Source organism: Pomacea canaliculata, linkage group LG13 (assembly GCF_003073045.1).
Source record: "Pomacea canaliculata isolate SZHN2017 linkage group LG13, ASM307304v1, whole genome shotgun sequence".
Classification (NCBI taxonomy): Eukaryota; Metazoa; Mollusca; class Gastropoda; order Architaenioglossa; family Ampullariidae; genus Pomacea; species Pomacea canaliculata.
The window spans coordinates 21,907,350-21,926,320 of NC_037602.1; the positions used below are offsets into that span (position 1 = coordinate 21,907,350).

Below are 18,971 nucleotides of genomic sequence, written 5' to 3' on the forward strand. Positions count from 1 at the left end.
ACTCTCCTGGTGTCACCAGCTAGTCACGTGGTGTCATAGACTCTCCTGGTGTCACCAGCTAGTCACGTGGTGTCACAGACTCTCCTGGTGTCACCAGCTAGTCACGTGGTGTCATAGACTCTCCTGGTGTCACCAGCTAGTCACGTGGTGTCAAAGGCTGTGTTCACTAGACTCGCCTGGTGTCTGGAAGTAACCAACAGCCGCTAAAATGCTGAAGCGGGTATCTGCGGGTGTCAGACACACAACACCCGGTGAAACGTTCTTCCAGAGTGTTTGAAGAGCTGGCGTGGGACTTGTGTCTATGTGACTATTGAAGTTGGAATAGACGACATAGACAATCGCCTACATTCAGAAAGGAGGGAGCGAGAGAAGGAAAGGTGTTGGGGGTGGGGTGGTGCGGGGTGGGGGAGGGTTGTGTGGGGGATCAGTGGAGGGCTGGTAGCGAGCGACAGAAGGAAAGGATCAATACGAACCGTCGAAAGGCCATCGCCATGTTTTTATCACTAAAGCAGAACCTTTCCATGCATATTTTACACACAGCTTTTCATGTGAATGAGAGTAATTACAGAAAACTGAGGTGTGTGGGCCGCAGTGAGAGGGCCGCGGGGTGTGTGGGCAGCACTGTCACGTGTGCACTTCCAGATTGTCTAAAACTCTATTCAAAATACCTCCCCCTCCCGCTTCATCTCAGACACGGCCCTCCAGCAAGCCGGCCAGCCAGGCTCGGACACTTCGTTGGACGAATCTGTTGAACAGAGGTCAAAGGCTGGAGTTCGATTCTTGTCACAAAATATCAGCAAATCTGTGTCCGCCACCACCCGCCTCCCGACACACACACCCGTGGATGCGCAGACCCACCCGAACAAATGTGTCATCGACAAAGTCGTCCCTTGGAGGCCAGCTGCTGGGGAGCTGTCCTTGTCATCGTCTGTTGGCGATGAAGAAAGAACCAGATGGTGCCGCCCTCTGCCGGACGAGTTGAAATAAAGGGAGCCAAGCCTGATGGTGGCGACACTAGGAAGTGACATGTGTCTGTGGCTGGCAGCTGTCTGTCGTCACCACAGTGCTAGCAGTCAGCTGTAGGGGCTGGACTAAGCCAGTGCAGCTGGATTCCCTCCACAGCTGCACTCAATGACCTCCTACATTCATTTCGCCGAGTTTTTAGTGCAATTAGTGCGGAGCTGATGAGGTGCAGGTAGGCGGCCAGGTGAGAACTAGACGCTTGCACAATCGTCGGCACCTGTCTGCTGGATGGTCGTGGGCAGTTATTCTTTATCTACTTCCCCCGTCTGTCCATCTCTAGACTCTGGAGTATTTACCGACTGTTGTGGATGTTAGGGTAGCGGAACAGCGTGTGTGTTTGTGTGTCTGTCTGTGTCTCTATGAATGTGTGTGTCTGTGTGTCCGTCTGTGTCTCTATAAATGTGTGTGTATGCGTGTCTGCGTGCTTGCGCCCCTGTTTATGTTTGTGTCACAAGAGTGACAGTTCAGTTATCCATTGAGGCAGGTATGTACACTGTGAGTGGCTCACTGTGACTACAGCAAGCTAGACAAAGTGGGAGCCCAACTCTCTCTTTCCTCACTCACAAAGGACAACTCACACCCGGATTGCACCATATCCGACACACATACACCAGAACTCAGTCTGACATGTCAGCTGATGTGTTTGTATTACTGTCACGTGATGGCCCTCAGGACTTGTAACAGTTTCACACAGTTCACAGCCACTCTCTGTCTCAGCAACACCTGTCACCTACCTGACGGTGCTTGATGGTGAGTACAAAGTGAGAAAGACAAAGAGGAGGTGTAAGACCTGAGCAGTTGCCATGACAATCAGTGAGACTGTACAACATGTTCTACGCATGCTCAGTATGGTGCCAACTGTCTGCTGAGTGGGCAGAGATCCTCCTCCCTCTGGGAGCAAACTTCTCAGAAGCGAATTAAATGCTTTGACAAGCAAACACTGAGCATCCCCGTGTGGAGCCACCCTACCCTGGCCTGCTGTGCTTGCCACCCTCTAGAGAAATAGCAGAAATACGAGAAATAGCTTACTGGAATCCATCCGTATGGTAAAGAAAGTTCGTGGGCTTAAGACAGGGTGGACGGGGTGGACAGGGTGGACAGGGTGGAGGAGTTTGCCAACTACAGTTTTTTTCTTCGAGTTTTGATATGGAGTTTTTAAAAATCGCCGTTATTAATGAACGACTGACTATGTTGCCAAGGCAACAGGGGAACATCTCAGTACTCATAATGTGAGCACCGTGAGGTACCAAGGGAATGCGGGAATATCTGAGTATCTCAGTATTAATAATGTGAGCATCGTGAGGTACATGAAGCCAGTGACTAGAGTGTAAATCAGTTCCAACAATGATATCCCAACCGCAAGTCGTATGCCACCCGACTCGATGCTTGTGTGGTGCAGCAGCAGCCATCTCACCCACCCAGGGTGGAGAGCTGGGAAATAAATGGTGACAAGGGAGAGTATGGCATCAATCTCAAAAACAGGAGATAGGTGAGGGGACAACTCCCCTGTCACAGGGACGTTTGAAGTGAAGAGATAATTTCTACAGGACAGTGGTGTCCTGCCCCTCGCCTGATGCGACAGGATAGTATTCCCACAACAAGAAACTTGTGAAATGACATGAAGACAGGTCTGAAGCATGCCAACTGTCCAATCATCAAAGTGGCCCAACTGCCAGTCGTATCAGCAAACACACTGACAACGTGTGAGAAAACAATCTCCACTTGACATCTTGAAGAAATGTCCGACGTTTGACAGTTGCTTGCTTCTGTGGCCCTCACACAGTTCTGTCAAATGTGCTCAAACCTCCGACATTAGAGCAGTCGTTAGGGCGACAAGCCAGTGGTGGATGGTGTCAAGTGGCTGACAGTCCGCTCACATGCCCACAGACTAGACAGGAGGCGAACACGCGTGTAAACACACCAACGCACGGAGTCAGCGCCAGGCGCGGTGACCATCGGCAACAACACATCACCGAGCCCCCAGCCCCCGGGCGCCTCCCGTCACCAAGGCAACGATGTTTGGAAAAGCTGATTACTATTTACTAAATCGTTAGTCCAGTAGTATTCTAGCCAACTTCCTTCGATTATCCACCCACACCAACAACTGCGTACAAATAATGCGCGCATGCACACACGCACGCACACACACAACCTACCTCTCGCCCACTTCCTTTGATGAACGCGCACCGAAGCCAAGGGACAATCGTTTGTTTGGACAGTCACGCCAACCTGGCTCACCATTCGCTACGCCACTGACGTCACTGCGGCCACAGAACGTGTCTCACAGACGTCACAGCTGCCAGCGCGTGACCCAGTCACCGCGACCAGAGAGTCTCAGTGACGTCACAGCTGTGGTGAGTCCTGTGGTGACGTAGGCGAGGCACTAGCGTGACACGGGCAGTGGGACATTAGAGACGGAGCTGGATGGAGGGCGTTGTTATCAGATGTCGGTAGATAATGCGATGTAAACCTCACCTGTAATTTCGGCCTCGTTGATGGCAGGTGCGAATGGTAACGGATAATTAATTAACGGATGTGTTTGGGAGGCTAACGTGTACAGAGGTAGGTTCATGTCGCCTGTATCCACTGATATTTGAAAACAACGCCAGTCGCTGAGGTCGGTCTGTAACAGATTGTAACAAGGGCTGTAACATGATGTAACAAGGGAGGTAACAGGATGTAACAAGGGAGGTACACAGCGGTGACAGTGACACGTCACACAGTCACGTGACTCGGCCTGTCTTGGACCTGGCATCTATACAGGACTGTTGTAGGCAGTGTTGAGACAGTGTTGTTTGAGACAGTTGTATACAAGACTGTACCGGTAGATGGCAGCACACTTCGCTGTTCTCGTGATGCTGCTGTACCCAGGTACGATACCCAGGGTACGTGCTGAAGGTCAACGCTTCAATTTGTCCTCTTGTGCATCGTTTTAGTTTTAGCTTTAGTTTTAGTTTTGTTGTTGTGTTGCTTGTTGTGGAGATCGCTTGGATATATTTTAATTATATTTTAATTGTTGTTGCTGGTGTTGGCGTGGTGGTGTTACTGCTGACGTGTTTGACACATTAACCTGTGTCTGTGACACATTACACCTGTAAGCAGTTTTATTGAGTTTAGAGACTGTTTAAGCCGAGACTATTTCTGTCTGGCGACCAGTCAGTCCCTATTCGTCACGAGAGCAAGTAATTGGTTGTCAGGCCCTCAACTCGTTGCACGTGCAGGACAAAGCGCGCAGTTGTGATGGAGGGACTAGCGTCACGTGCTCCAACCACGTGACTAGGGGGTCTGCGATGGCTGATGGAACTCTGTCTGTCAATACCCATGTTTCCATTCATCCATAGTTTCTTGAGACGTAAAACACAAGGATTAACTCATTGCAAGATTCCATTTTGACTGCTGGCACTCGACACACCGTCAGCAGAGCGAGAGACTGTCCTCCCGACAACCCACGGACTACTCTGACATTGTCTTCTCAGTCACTGTGTCACTGTGTCATCTTCGTCACAGGGTGTCATGTCCGAGTGATGTCTTGTGACTGGACGGACCCTCGGACACTGATCTCCACACTGTGGTAGACAATACACTCTACAATTTAAACTTTCAGGCGATTTTCTGTGACATCTGCTTCCCTCCATCCCATAATGGCCGACTGACGCGCAGAAGAAGAGGGACACAATCCGATATAAGAAATAAATAAATAATGAAGACTTTATGTGTGGGACAAACTAGAAAAAGTGGGGGAAATGGAACAGGTTTCGCTCGACTCGTTATTTGGGTGATGAGGCGGGTGAGGTTGGCGGGTACAGCATCGACCTGAGTGGACCACAAGCACCAACTCGTCCTCCGTGTGCGGGTGGCGCGCTGTCTGGGTATTGCAACACCATGGCGAGGTCTTGTTGTACGGACACCGGTGTTTGTACCATGTTGATGTGGGGATGACTGACAAAGTTCGATCTTTTGATATCAACATTGACAGCGGGGTGACATTGGGATACCCGTATTGGCAGTCTTGATATCGGGGTATCTGTATACACTGTTGATATTTAAATGTGTCTATTTACACTGTTTTTAATAGAAAACTTTTTGTGTAATTTTTTCTAATGTTGCATTCTGGGAAGAATCTTCAATGTTATACAATGTGTGTTCACACTGCATCGTGTAACAAACCTTGATATACACGACCACATATGGTAGTAGATGAGACATATCAGGTGTCGTATACACATGTGGCAGTCTGTACGGGTACTGTAAGGGTGGCTGTGTCAGAGGTCACCCAGGCCGCCCGGCCACAACCTTCCCGCTGTAAGACCCTCGGGGGTCGACCTCAAAGTACCCTCCGACCTACAAATGTCTAACATCATCCTTCCATGGATTTTCAAAGGATGAGCAAACAATGAAGCTTTGAACACCTGTGAGGGTGTGTTAGTTAGTTTGTTTGTTTGTGTGTGTGTGTGTGTGTGTGTGTGTGTGTGTGTGTGTGTGTGTGTGTGTGTGTGTGTGTGTGTGTGTGTGTGTGTGTGTGTGTGTGTGTGTGTGTGTGTGTGTGTGTGTGTGTGCATGCATGTCTGTGTGTGTGTGTGTGCGACGTGTGTCGACACTGTCAATGCCATCAACTCATCAGTCTCATGAAGGTACAATGATGAAGATATTTGTAATTAGTTCACTGCACAAATAGAAATTCGTGCATTAGGGGGAAAAAAAGAATTTTTTTTCCACTATACTGTCTTCTCTAAGAACTTTTTAATTATAAAAATATATTTTCCAGACTACAAGAACTTGTATCACAACGATTTTGCTAATTCTAGTGAGAAGAAACTGTACACGGTCTTTAACTTACACCTGTGGCATCGAGGTGTGATCGGCAGCCGACATTGTAGGTGTCTGTACACAGGTGTACACAGAAACTAAGTACTTGCATGAACAAACAGGAAAGCATCATAGGAGCAGACACAAGCGATACAATAAGTCATAACAACAACAACATGTAGAACACTGTGGAGAGACCGCAACCTGCAGACAATGGTAGTTTTCACTTTCACTACTTGAAATTCCTTTTATCTCACCCTCGTCTACCTGAGCATGTGTCAGAAGGTATTTCTAGTTTCAGATCACAAGGCACACACTTCTAGACACCTACAGCACCAAGCGCACCATGACTACACCTGCTGATTATCGACAGCAGGAATACTTACACCTGTTGATTATTAAGAGGAGGAATTACGACACCTATCGGTTATTAAAAGCAGAAGTGGGAGGACAACCAAAGTGGCAGCTTCCCAGCTGTCAGGCTTCAAGAAGTGAGGTGCCCCAGCTGCCTACTATAATGACGAGAGTTTGACAGCTGTCAGCATTTAGCAAGTGGAGGTTTCAAGAATTAAAATGCTGGAGTTTCACAGCTGCTGAGTTCAGCAAATGTTTCACAGCTGTCCGGGATCTAGGATGCGAACTGCACACCTGTCAGACGGGTGGATGGCAAGTACCACAGCTGTCAGTTCATTTTGTGGACGTGGGCTGAGTAGAGTCCATCACAGCGCCCCCTCCCTCCTGCATTCCTTCTCTCTGAGACAGTTGATGACAAACCCGAGTGTTGCGAGGGTCTGAAGTGCACTGAAGAACACAACCCCCGATGACGTATTTGTCCTCAGAGCCGTTGGAGCTAAACGTGTTTCTTGCAGTTTTTTTAAGTCTGGCAATTGTTGTGCACCCACGCAAGGCGCTAGAGTTCGAAGAATTTCAGTCCGTTGCAGTTTAGCTCCGGACTCTTTGCCTCACGACGCCCTGACAGCAGGCGGCCTCAGCACCACCAGATCAATGCGCGGCTCGCCACGCGACGCCCCGAGCTGAAGAAAGCATTTAAAATCTTAAACGATAAAAATAAAAAACTAATCGAACTACATGAGGAGAGCGGAGATCGGAAAGAAGAGAGAACCAGGGAAAGAGAAAAAATGGTGAAAGAAAGAAGGCTGTTGTGATAAGTAAATCATGGCACCACGCCTTCAGAATGCGATCGGGTATCAAGGACACTGACAGCTGACTTTCACCGTGTACAAGCTCCAGGCTCTGCGACTGCCGTCTGCCTGTAACCAGAGCTGCGTGCGTGCAAACAAAGAAAAGACAAACTGGAAAGGAGAGCGAGAAAGAGGAAAAGAAGAGAGAAAGATGGGGAGGACGAATATTCAATTTAGAGACCGGTGAGAGAGGCAGGAGAGTGAGAACATCAGCTCAGATAATCCACATCCACATTAGCATCGCTGATGGAGCATCCACACAGCTTGTAGTCCAGAGACACCATCAACAGTTTAGCTACACAGGGTGGGGGACACAGGATGGAGGACACAGGGTGGGGGACACAGGGTGGGTGACACACACCATAGACTAGAGACACACTATAAACAGTTTAGTTACACAGGGTGGGAGACACAGGGAAGCGACACACACCGAGACTGGACACACACCACGGACAGGTTAGTAAACACACTGACACCACAGAGGACGGGTGGCAGCCATCATCATGTCCAATGTTACGAGCGGAAATATCTTAAACAGCGGCTTCCATGTAAAATCTGTTTCGCCAGGTAATCCAGGGATGCAGGGTTTCTGAAAAGAAAAGTAAGGACGAATAAACTGGATAAACCAGAAAAAACATGTGTACGCTGTCTGTGGAGCATCGTCATCAACCTTTATCATCATCCTGAGGTGACTGGGAGATCACAGAGTGCTAAACGAAGCGTGGCTAAACTTGTTCATCCATACACCATTCCTCCGTGTCTTGCTGCGCTCAGCAATCAACTTCATCCTTCACCCTTCCGCCTCAAAAGCTGGAAATGTTACTGGGTCCCCAGGTCTGCAAGCTGCGGGCGACACATTTCATGAATGATAGTGATAGCGGCCATCTTGATAACGATGACGACGATGATTAATGACGACAGTCGCGATGACGATGACGATCATAGCGGTGATCTTCCATGATTGTCTCGTCTAAACAAGACAAGCCATCTTGAACTTGCATCATCAGCTGACGATTCATGCGATGTGCATGGAGATGAAAGGTTTGATGACTGACAGCTTGGCGGATAGCGAGTCGGGGAAGACAAGAGATGATGAAAACAAAGAAGAGTAAACAATGGAGTTAATGTGGTGTTTGTTTGCTTGTTTAGTTGTTTGTTGTCAGCAGCTTAGAGGAGTTGTTCAGGATGAGAGAACAGATGGGTCTGAACTACAAACACACAAACAAACAAACACACATACAGACAGGTAGGAAAAAGAGAGACAGACCTACAGACAAGCAGACAGACAGAAGAACAAACATGGGGGTGGGCCGGTGAGAGGTTCATATACAAAATCAACGATCAGCAAATTAGTTGGAGTCTGTCGGCTCTCTGTCCTGGCAGCGATGACAACAGCAGCGCCGCCCCCAACAACTAAACCACCCACCAACCGATGGCGGCCCTCGCCAGGGAACCGCTTCTCGTGGTTCACCCAAAAAACCTGACGACACCAGAGTACAGATCGAAGTCGTCGTCTCTCGTGTGCACCATCCTGACCCGTCGCAACATTCACATTCACATTCACAGGCGCTTGAGAATGAAGGAGACGCTGTATTTGCCGCAGGAGAAAAAGAAGTTCTGTGGGAAAACATTGCAACAGTTTGGAGACGTGCGGCCGTATTTCCGGGCCGCCATTGAGGTGGGGGCGCTGCCATCGCCGTGAGCAGGACTCAGCAACCACCGGCGCGCGCTCCGCACATTTGCATAGAAAGTGATTGCAACTTATGATCGGGCGAGGGGGACATTTGAGTCTAGGCTCGTCAAACCACTTCCATTTTTATTTTTTTTTTGATGGCGTAAAGGAAAGAACAAAGAGGAGACAAGAAGAAGCAGAAATACAAAGACAATGATGATGATGATGATGATGATGATGATGATGATGATGATGATGATGATGATGATGATGGCAGCTCTTAAGGAAGACTTCTAAATAAAGACAAAAAATTCCAACACACTGTTAGCAAACCAAGAAGCACAAACAGTGTAAAGTAGAGACCGGACAGTGACTTCACGATGTCGGAGCTCCACTAAGAGTCAAAAGAAAAAAAAGAATTCAAAAGATTTCTGCAGACTGAGGCTGGGTGAGAAAAACAAGAGACGGGGAGGAAAGTCAGGATGAGAGAGAAATGAAAGGTGAGATAGGAACAAATCACGAAGGCAGCACAGCGAGAGGGATGCGTGTGAGAGAAAGGAATGACGGACAAGGGGAGAGAGAAAGCGAGAGAGAAATAATCAGGATGACAGGACAGCGAGAGAAAGGAACAATGAGCGAGAAAGAAAAGAAATGAAATGTTGGTCTCAAGATATGGGTGAGAAGGACAGGTCACACACGCATAATAATAACTTGGATATAATCATGTCACGTGATACACGGACGGTCAGCGAAATAAAGTGAAGGTGACAGTTCACCCTCGGCAATAAACTGTTTACTGTTTACAAAAGACAGAATAGAAAAGCCTGCAATGTTGGCACTGCAAGTGTATAAAAGGATTTGTTTACGGCGCTTGGTAAACACAACAACAACCTTACTTGCTACCAGTGGCTTCTAGAGTTCAGTGACAGCAGTTGTTAGAAACACGAGAGAAAGCGGCAGAGAAAGAGAGAACAAAAGAACAGGGAGAGAGAGAGAGACAGAAGGTGACAGAATAAAGACAAGGACGAGAAACAGAAAACCAATTGCAGGAACGCCAGGGACACCGGCAGAGCTAAAGAGAGACCGATAGATAGCTATACAGTATATAGGCATAGCTATATAGAGAGAACTATAGAGTAGAAGATCGATAGAGCTACACAGTTTATATTTATTTATAGACAGACCGATATAGCGATATAAACAAAGCTATAGATATATATAGCTCGATATAGCTGTAGATAGATATAGCTACACAGTTTATATATATAGAGAAAGGTATAGCTATATAGCTACACATATATCGCTCGATGTAGCTTGAGATCGCTATAGCTACACAGTTTATATTTATTTATAGACAGACCACTATAGCTATATAGACAAAGCTATATATAGCTCGATATAGCTGTAGATCGATATAGCTACACAGTTTATATATATATATAAGAGAGAAAGGTATAGCTATATAGACCTAACTATATATAGCTCAACATAGCTATAGATCGATATAGCCACACAGTTTATATCTATATTTATAGAGACAGACAGCGACATAAAGACATTGCGCAAGACAGAAAGACAGACAGGCGTAGCCACAGAGGCAAGCAGACAGCGAGACAGCCCAAGATGGAGATGGGTGAGGGATGGTGGGAAGCTGGACGGGGAGGGAATGAGCCGGTAAATCCCTTTGTTGTGGATATTGCCTTTCCTTTGTTAACACCGACAGCGACACCGACAACCTCTTCAACACGCGGCCTGCAATTCCGTGCGGCGCAGCCAAGCCGCGCATCTGTGGAGGGGATATCAGCACCCTCCCTCCTCCTCCTCCAGCGGAATCTTACGCCCAGAAGTCTCCTCCCCTCCCCCCCCCCACAGCCCTACTCACCCTCGGTGACAAAGCCCACAAAGTGGTGAATACAAGGAGGGTGGGGAGCGGGGGACACCCACCCACAGCGCCCTCAACCTCCGGGGCGACCACTACCACCATGGGCCACGGCTGGAAGCGGCGTTCTTTAGAACAGGGTGTGTGGAGGTGTGTGGAGACATGTGGAGAGGTGTGGAGATGTGTGGAGAGGTGTGGAAATGTGTGGAGAGGTGTGGAGTCAGTGTAGAAGTGCGTGCACAATGTGTAGCTCTGTGTAAAATGTGTAAAAAGTGTGTAAAAGTGAGGGCTGCACGCTGAACATGAAATCACACCATCAGACACATTTCTAGACCAAAATATTTGGACACGGACACAGACGGAAAGAAGGAAGAAACGAGGGAATCAGTAAAAGAAAAAATGTATAAAGAAATGAAAGAAGGACGTAAGAATTAAAAGAAAAGAAAGAATTGTAAAACAAATAAAATGCAATCCGACAAAAAAACACCAAAAGTGGGGAGAGAGGACGATTCAAGAAGCCAGTGAGATCTGACCGCGCTGCCCAACATCTGATAGCATAACACACTGACAGACACGTTAACCATCGGAACATAACAGGATGAGCTGTAGCCACCTCGGGGGTAAATCCTACACAGGGTAACCTTCCTCCAGGGGTAACTAGGATAAGACTAAGGTCAGCTCGTGGGGAGGGAGAGGGGAGTAATGTTGGATGTAAGGTGTTACCTGCTAATAATGTGACGACCTGTGCTGCACAAAGAAAGGTTGGAAGCACATCACTGGGAACAGGTGAGACGTGGACAGGTGAGATGGCGAGTGTTGTGTCAACAGGTGAAATAGAAACGAGAGAGCAGGTGGGTGAGATGTCAAATGTGGGGCCGGACAATCTCGTTAAGGGTGAGACAGGTAAGAGAACGGGTGAAGTAGAAACGGGTGAGAGAACAGGTGAGAGAAGAGGTGAGAGAACAGGTGAGACAAAAGCTTACTTACCCCTAGCGCAGCCTGCATGTGCATACTTTATTCATCGGTGGCAACTCCTTCAATGCTGCAGTTGTCGTCGCCGTCTCGAGGTGGTGGCTGACGAACAGTCACACAGGGGGCTGAAGTGTACTGCTCTCTACGCGGCACCCCGGGTACACCACCCTGAACATATACAGTCTTGTTGAAATTACCTACAAAGCATTTTGGTGCCCCTACCAAAACACTTTTAAAATAAACTCTTAGTTTTAATTATCTCCCTTTTTCTCCATTTCGCTTTTATTTGTTTTTATTCTTTCTCTGCTGCTAGCAACTGTAAGAAACTTTGTTTTCTCCAATCAGTTCTTGTTTTCTCCTCCCTTTCACTACCAGTGTATTGTATCGCAGCCTCACCTTTTGCTCTTGGCACCTGCGAGCCAGAGTGCGAGTCCCACTCAAATGTGCCTGACTCACAGACGCACAGATGAGCTCAAAGGTGACTCAGAGACCGACTCACGGACCCCCGGCCTGACACCAAACTACGGAGCCGGCCAGAAAGCGGAAGTGAGGACCGCGAGCCTCTCGTGCAGAATTGACTTTGTTGTTTGGAGAGCGTGGACTCTTGTTGTTTGGCTGTGCGACTAACGGTGGCTGCCCCCCCTTTGTGTTCTGTCGCCCGTCGACACAGCAGATGCTTCCGACAGCCCAGTGAAGCGCGCGGCTGGGAAGGTGCAAGGAGATATATAAGAGTGGGGACGGCGCGCGCCCGCCGCGTGCACAGCCGACGTAAGCGTTGGATTGAGGCGGCACGTGAGCGGTGTTGGTGTCAGCGGGCACGAGCCAGGGATGGCCGCAGCTCCCCCTCCGCCAGCGCGCGCGTCAATGTGCGTGGGGATGTTGCTGCTGTGGCTGCTGATGGTGATGGTGGTGAAGGTGGTGGAGGATGCGATCGCCGGTGGGTGGCGATGGTGTTGTGTGGTTTGTGCTGACGGTGGTGGGGAGAGAGAGAAAGGCGGAGAGCGGCCGGTTTGTGTCGCTGAATTATTGAGGCTGAGCGTGGAGCCACAGGCCGCCGCCGCCTGCCCAACTGCTCGCACGTGACAGAGAGACAGAGACGCGGGGCAGAGAGACAGAGACGCGGGACAGAGAGACAGAGACGCGGGGCAGAGAGACAAGAGACGCGGGACAGAGAGACAGAGACGCGGGACGGAGAGACAGAGACACGGGGCAGAGAGACAGAGACGCGGGGCAGAGAGACAGAGACGCGGGGCAGAGAGACAGAGACGCGGGGCAGAGAGACGGAGGCACGGAGACAGAGACATGCACTCAGAGCTCAGACTCGCAGACACGCAGTAAGACGTGTGAGTGTGCGAGCGTGTGAGTGTGCGAGCGTGTGAGTGCAAGAGTTAGGGAAGAGAATGAGAGAGTGTAAAAAAGAAGATTGCCTTTTCTTTAATCGTTGTTTCCAGCGTGTCTTCCTGATCCATCTTTTGCTGGTCTCCGCTGACAGGAGGATATCAGCAGATAGCGAAATAAACCCTTCATCCTTTCGCCAAACACCTTCATGCGTTTCCATCAGCAGCTTATTCTCTCGTCTGTCACTTCACAGGTGAATGTTGGGCGGTGAACACAGTGAAATAGTTCTCCCGTGGAGGTGTCTATTAACGAGGATAAAAACAAAGATTATTTACCTGCTGGATATTGTGATTCCACCAAAAGCTAGCTTTCACTCACAAGGGTGAGGTGATGATGCTTGACAGTCAGACAGCCCACCATCACACCTGCCAGGTGTCCATCTCCGTGGTGTAGAGGTCCTCGTGCTGACAGCACCACGGGGTAGCCCCACCCTCCACAGTGTGGACGATGTCCAGTGGTCACTACAGTCCTGCACATAAACATTCAGTTTGTCCTGTGTCTACAGGTGAGCCTACAGGTGACTTGATGTCTCCGGACCACTGCACCTGGCAGTTGGCATGAGACGATACACATCGATGTTTCTCCTTCATTGGGATGCCAGACGCTTATTAACAACTCTAGAAGGGAGCAGGTACAGACAGTACAGACAGGTGAGACAGGTACTGAAGACAGGTACAGACAGGTGCATACAAATACTAAAGACAGGTACAGACAGGTGCATACAAATACTAAAGACAGGTGAGACAGGTGCTAAAGACAGGTACAGACAGGTGCTAATGACAGGTGAAACAGGTGCTACAGACAGGTACAGACAGGACCTGCCGGTGCTAATGAGGTCCTGACCCCGCCTGACCTGCAGGTGTCGGCCGCACGGTGTTACACCTTGCTAACAGGTGTGTGAACGAGTGTCGGTTCCTGGAGAGCGCATGCGTGACTAGTAGATAAGGGATGTTTGTAGATACCTGTGTACATTGTATCTGAGAGGTGAGATGAGTGTTGAGGTGTCGGAGAGGAGTGAAGCAGTAGAGAGTGGAGGAAGCTGTTGTGGGCGTGTGTCGCTGATGATGGTGTTGCTGGTTTGCCAGCGTGTACACGTGGACACTGCCTGTTGTACAGACTGTACATGAAGTGCTTGCTTGAAATATCTTCCACTGCAAAGACTCCGTTTTTTGGAGAGGTTGGCACCGTGGACTGAGGACCCGAAACGAGGCGTTGACAAGGACAGAGGCGCATGGACTTCGTCGCTATTAAGACGGACACATCATCATCCACCTTAGACCTACACAATGTCCTGACATCGTCTGTCAGTCGTCTGCTCCAGAGAAACCACAACACCATCTCCTCACATTATTTGTTGCTTCAAACTAAACACTGAACATTTCTCCCCCACCCCGAACATCTCTGCTGGTACCTGGACAACTGCCTCATGGTGGAAGTCTGTCTGTCGGTGTGTTTGTCATGTTATCTGTTCGTCACACTGTCAGTGTGTTTGTCATGTTATCTGTTCGTCACACTGTCAGTATGTTTGTCATGTTATCTGTTCGTCACACTGTCAGTATGTTTGTCATGTTATCTGTTCGTCACACTGTCAGTATGTATGTCATGTTATCTGTTCGTCACACTGTCAGTGTGATTGTCATGTTATCTGTTCGTCACACTGTCAGTATGTATGTCATGTTATCTGTTCGTCACACTGTCAGTATGTTTGTCATGTTATCTGTTCGTCACACTGTCAGTGTGATTGTCATGTTATCTGTTCGTCACACTGTCAGTATGTATGTCATGTTATCTGTGTCACACTGTCAGTATGTTTGTCATGTTATCTGTTCGTCACACTGTCAGTGTGTTTGTCATGTTATCTGTTCGTCACACTGTCAGTATGTTTGTCATGTTATCTGTTCGTCACACTGTCAGTATGTTTGTCATGTTATCTGTTCGTCACACTGTCAGTATGTATGTCATGTTATCTGTTCGTCACACTGTCAGTGTGATTGTCATGTTATCTGTTCGTCACACTGTCAGTATGTATGTCATGTTATCTGTTCGTCACACTGTCAGTATGTTTGTCATGTTATCTGTTCGTCACACTGTCAGTGTGATTGTCATGTTATCTGTTCGTCACACTGTCAGTATGTATGTCATGTTATCTGTTCGTCACACTGTCAGTATGTTTGTCATGTTATCTGTTCGTCACACTGTCAGTGTGATTGTCATGTTATCTGTTCGTCACACTGTCAGTATGTATGTCATGTTATCTGTTCGTCACACTGTCAGTATGTTTGTCATGTTATCTGTTCGTCACACTGTCAGTATGTTTGTCATGTTATCTGTGTCACACACAGTGTGACTGCCACACACTAGACTTGTTTACTAGACAACAAAGCTGACCTTTCTGTACTCACAAGTCAAAGAGCTGCTGAGGTAGCGAGCGTTCCACGCATGTCCGTCGTCAGCAAACCACGTGATATTTAAATTGTGAACACAACATATAACATATAACACTCCATATTGGATTTCTCTCGTTCAAAACACACCATGCCCAAGTTCTCTCCCCTGCTGATAAAACTCCATACTTGATACGAAATTACATAAAGAGAGAGAGAGAGAAATCACCAAAGTCAGAATATCACCTAGCCAGCTTTTGATGGAACGAGAATACAGACTTTGTTTGATGAAAGAAAGAGCACGTGACTCCGTGTCTCAATGAGGTGTAGACGTTCCAGACACACCTGTAACTACACGTGAGATCAACACACCTGTGCTTTTTTTAAAAAAAGAAAAGGATGAACAGTTTGCACCACACTGGACTTGGGTCAACACGTTTCTAAAGCTTGAATTCTCTCCCCACACACGTGTCTTCGTCTCTGAGTTGTCTCCCTCGACACAACTGTGCGCGGTCAGGTGACGATGATGGGGGCGAGCCAGGGGTGGGTGGGCTGGAGTACCCGGGGTCGCGGCTGGAGAGGAGCCCAACCCTGGTCATTAATTTATTTTCGTTTTCTTGCTGGTGTAAACAAATGTCTGGGGAACGAATACCAAAGCAAACACACGGAGAAAAGGAATTTGAAGCTCGTCATACATTATTGCCTGGGTTGATGGAGCAGTGAGGTGGGTAGGCGGGGTAGAGAGGGGGGGGGAATTGGTGTTTTACACCGTGTCAGCAGCTAAGGCTATATTACGGCAAGCAGCCAGCCCTGTAAACATATGCCACGTGCAGAGAAAGATCAGCGTGCCCGAGACGAGAAATGAACTCAGGGCAGCCAACCTTTACTGTATTGGTGACAGGCGCTAACAGCGCTAACCGTTGCGCCACCGGACCGCTAAGGGGTAGAGAGGGCTGTTAGGTAGACTGCTATATACTGGGACAACGATAAGCGAGTGCAATTAATGATTAATGATTGCAATTAATGATTAGTGCAAGGGGGCCGCACTGTCTGCCCGGGGGCCCGTGGAGATGTCGGGTCCTGCTTACGTCACATTGCTGTTTGTCACAAACGGTTGATGTTTACATCAGGTGGTTGATACATCCTGTCACTCTGCTTGTACATCACATCAACCTGCTGAGGTCACCGACACGTTCTACGGGGTCTGAGCTGATTGCTACACCTTGACACGGTGTACCACTCCTGGCTGGTTGCCGCTTTCCCACCCGGAATTCACCGACTGGGTGGATTGACATCCAGGACAGCGGAGAGCTGCTGTACTTCCAGGATGAACATCTCATGAAACTAAGAACTCAGCGTCAACATCGGCTCCTACTTTGTTCCTCCCTCCTGTCTTCCACTGGTTTGCTGTCTTCATGACAAACAGCTGTTAGTGTGAGGCGCGGATGAGGGGTTCATAGGTCTGTGGAGCACCCACCCACAAAGCACCATCATGATGTGGCGGTACCAACAGCCACGTCACCGGCCGGTCGATCGACGTCGTCATCAAACGGTGGGAGGCGTCAGCGCCCTACACAGTCTGTGCTCAGGACAGGGTCAATAGGTCAGCCTCAGGTCGATCCTCTTGACACGCATGACGTCACCGTGGCCTGCTTCAAGGACTGCGGTCATGTGTGAGCCTGTAGGTCACGTGTGCTGATCATTACAGTGACACGCCGCCCACCCTTGTCCTCCAGTTTATTCAGTTATTATTACTAGTGTTTGCCTTGATGACACGATAGAGTGAGCAAGGAGAGAGAGAAGGACTAGAAACGTTTCTGAGAGTGTATTACTCTTTCTGTCATGTTTTTTGTCTCTCTCTCATTCTATGTCGCATTCTATACCTGTACCTGCATCATCCATGTTTTACCTGTGGATACGTTGTTTATAAACATGACAGTGTGTTTGTGTGTGTGTTTGTGTGTGTGTGTGTTTGTGTGTGTGTGTGTGTGCGTGTGTTTGTGTGTGTTTGTGTGTGTGCGTGTGTTTGTGTTTGTGTTTGTTGTTTTGTGTGTGTGTGTGTGTTTGTGTGTGTGTGTGTGTGTGTGTGTGTGTTTGTGTGTGTTTGTGTGAGTTTGTGTGTGTGTGTTTCTGTGTGTGTTTGTGTGTGTGTTTGTGTGTGTTTGTGTTTGTGTGTGTGTTTGTGTTTGTGTGTGTGTTTGTGTTTTTTTGTGTGTGTGTGTGTGTGTTTGTGTGTGGAAGTGTGCGAATGCTACTTTGTGTCGATGCTGAGTGACCCTTGCCCCCAGTAACCTCAGCAAGAAGCGCTGCAGTCGTGCTGGCCACGGAGTTAATGACATTATCCTCAATACAGTTGAAGACGATGTGCCTAACGATAACAGCAATGTATCCTCTCTAGTTTCAAAGAAAAAGATGGCTGGAGTTCTTGTCATGTGACTCCCTCTACCTGCTGTCATGTACACTCTCCACCTTCTCACTCTCCTCTCTTCCTCCTTAATAGACCTTTCCTCTTTTGTGCGTTTAATTAGTTTATTTAACCTTACTTTCCTCTTCACATTTTGTCTTCCGTAATGGGATCACAGGCCTCCAACCTGCATGTAGGTCTCTTGGGACTCAACATCATCAGCGGCCTTGTCTCGTCCTCCTCGTTTTCTTCTTGTTTTCCTCCTTCCCTGTAAATTGTTCCCAGCTTCCTCCTCTATTTGTCACACTTCCAACCATCCATCCCTCCAAAAGCTTGCACAACATTTGAAGGATTTGTGCGCACACACACACATTGAGCCTTTTCGGTTCATTTTTCCTAGCTTCTCTCTGATCATCTTTTTTTAATTCTCTGAGAATTGTTTTTCTTATTTTAATTATATGCTTCTCTGGACTTTCCACATTTGAAGTTGTTAAAACACAATTTTGCCTTTCATCGCAAAGATGTCGTCACTGTCGTTGTTGTTTTGCTTGTTTGGTTGGAGGAAAAGATCGCCTCTAACTCTTCAATAATAAGAGAGGAAAATCAGAAGAGGAGGCAACAGCCATTCCCGACAACCCAGGCGACTAGGGGGAGTTCATTGCGTCACATGGGTATTGAACCAGCGCGTCTCCTGCCCCCGAGTTGGCAGGCTAGTGTTGTAACCAGTCTACTCCAGAACATCAGTCACACAATATCTTGACATCAGTCATGTCCACAATATCTTAGCAGCAGTCATGCCCAAAGTGTACTAACATCAATCATGCCCACAACATTTTAGCATCATTCGTCGTTAAAGAATAGACGCAGGCCATTTATGACCCTTCAGCATCGCGCCCTCGGCAACAGCCTCGTTCTGGCTTTGGACTTAGTAGAATACCACTAAACAGAATCACAATAAACAGCATCACAGTAAACAGTATCACAGTAAACAGTATCAAGATAAGCAAACAAACTTTCAAGCAAACACAACAAAGGAGTTGGAAGTCTCCAGCATCGCATCCCGCAAGCACCTCAACAGAGATTTTTCTCTTGAGCAGCATTTGCCAGGACAGCTCATAAACATAAAGTCTGTTGTTCATCTCGCACTTGTAATTAAACTGTCTTCAAATGAGATATGCGGACATATTAATAATGACGGAACTATGGCGCCGTTCAGTCATCTGTAGTTTGT

The 18,971-nt window shown here is 48.0% G+C and overlaps 1 long non-coding RNA gene across 1 annotated transcript in view; it reads right to left on the bottom strand.

Annotated features, from left to right (window-relative positions):
- LOC112554436 overlaps positions 1-12,271 on the bottom strand; it is an 80,970-nt gene extending 68,699 nt beyond the window's left edge. Inside the window, exons 1-2 of the long non-coding RNA XR_003097236.1 lie at positions 11,951-12,271; positions 11,570-11,722 (exon numbers count right to left, since the gene is read on the bottom strand). This is a non-coding gene — a long non-coding RNA (uncharacterized LOC112554436). The remainder of the gene's footprint in view (positions 1-11,569; positions 11,723-11,950) is intronic.
- Between the last annotated feature and the right edge of the window lie 6,700 nt (positions 12,272-18,971).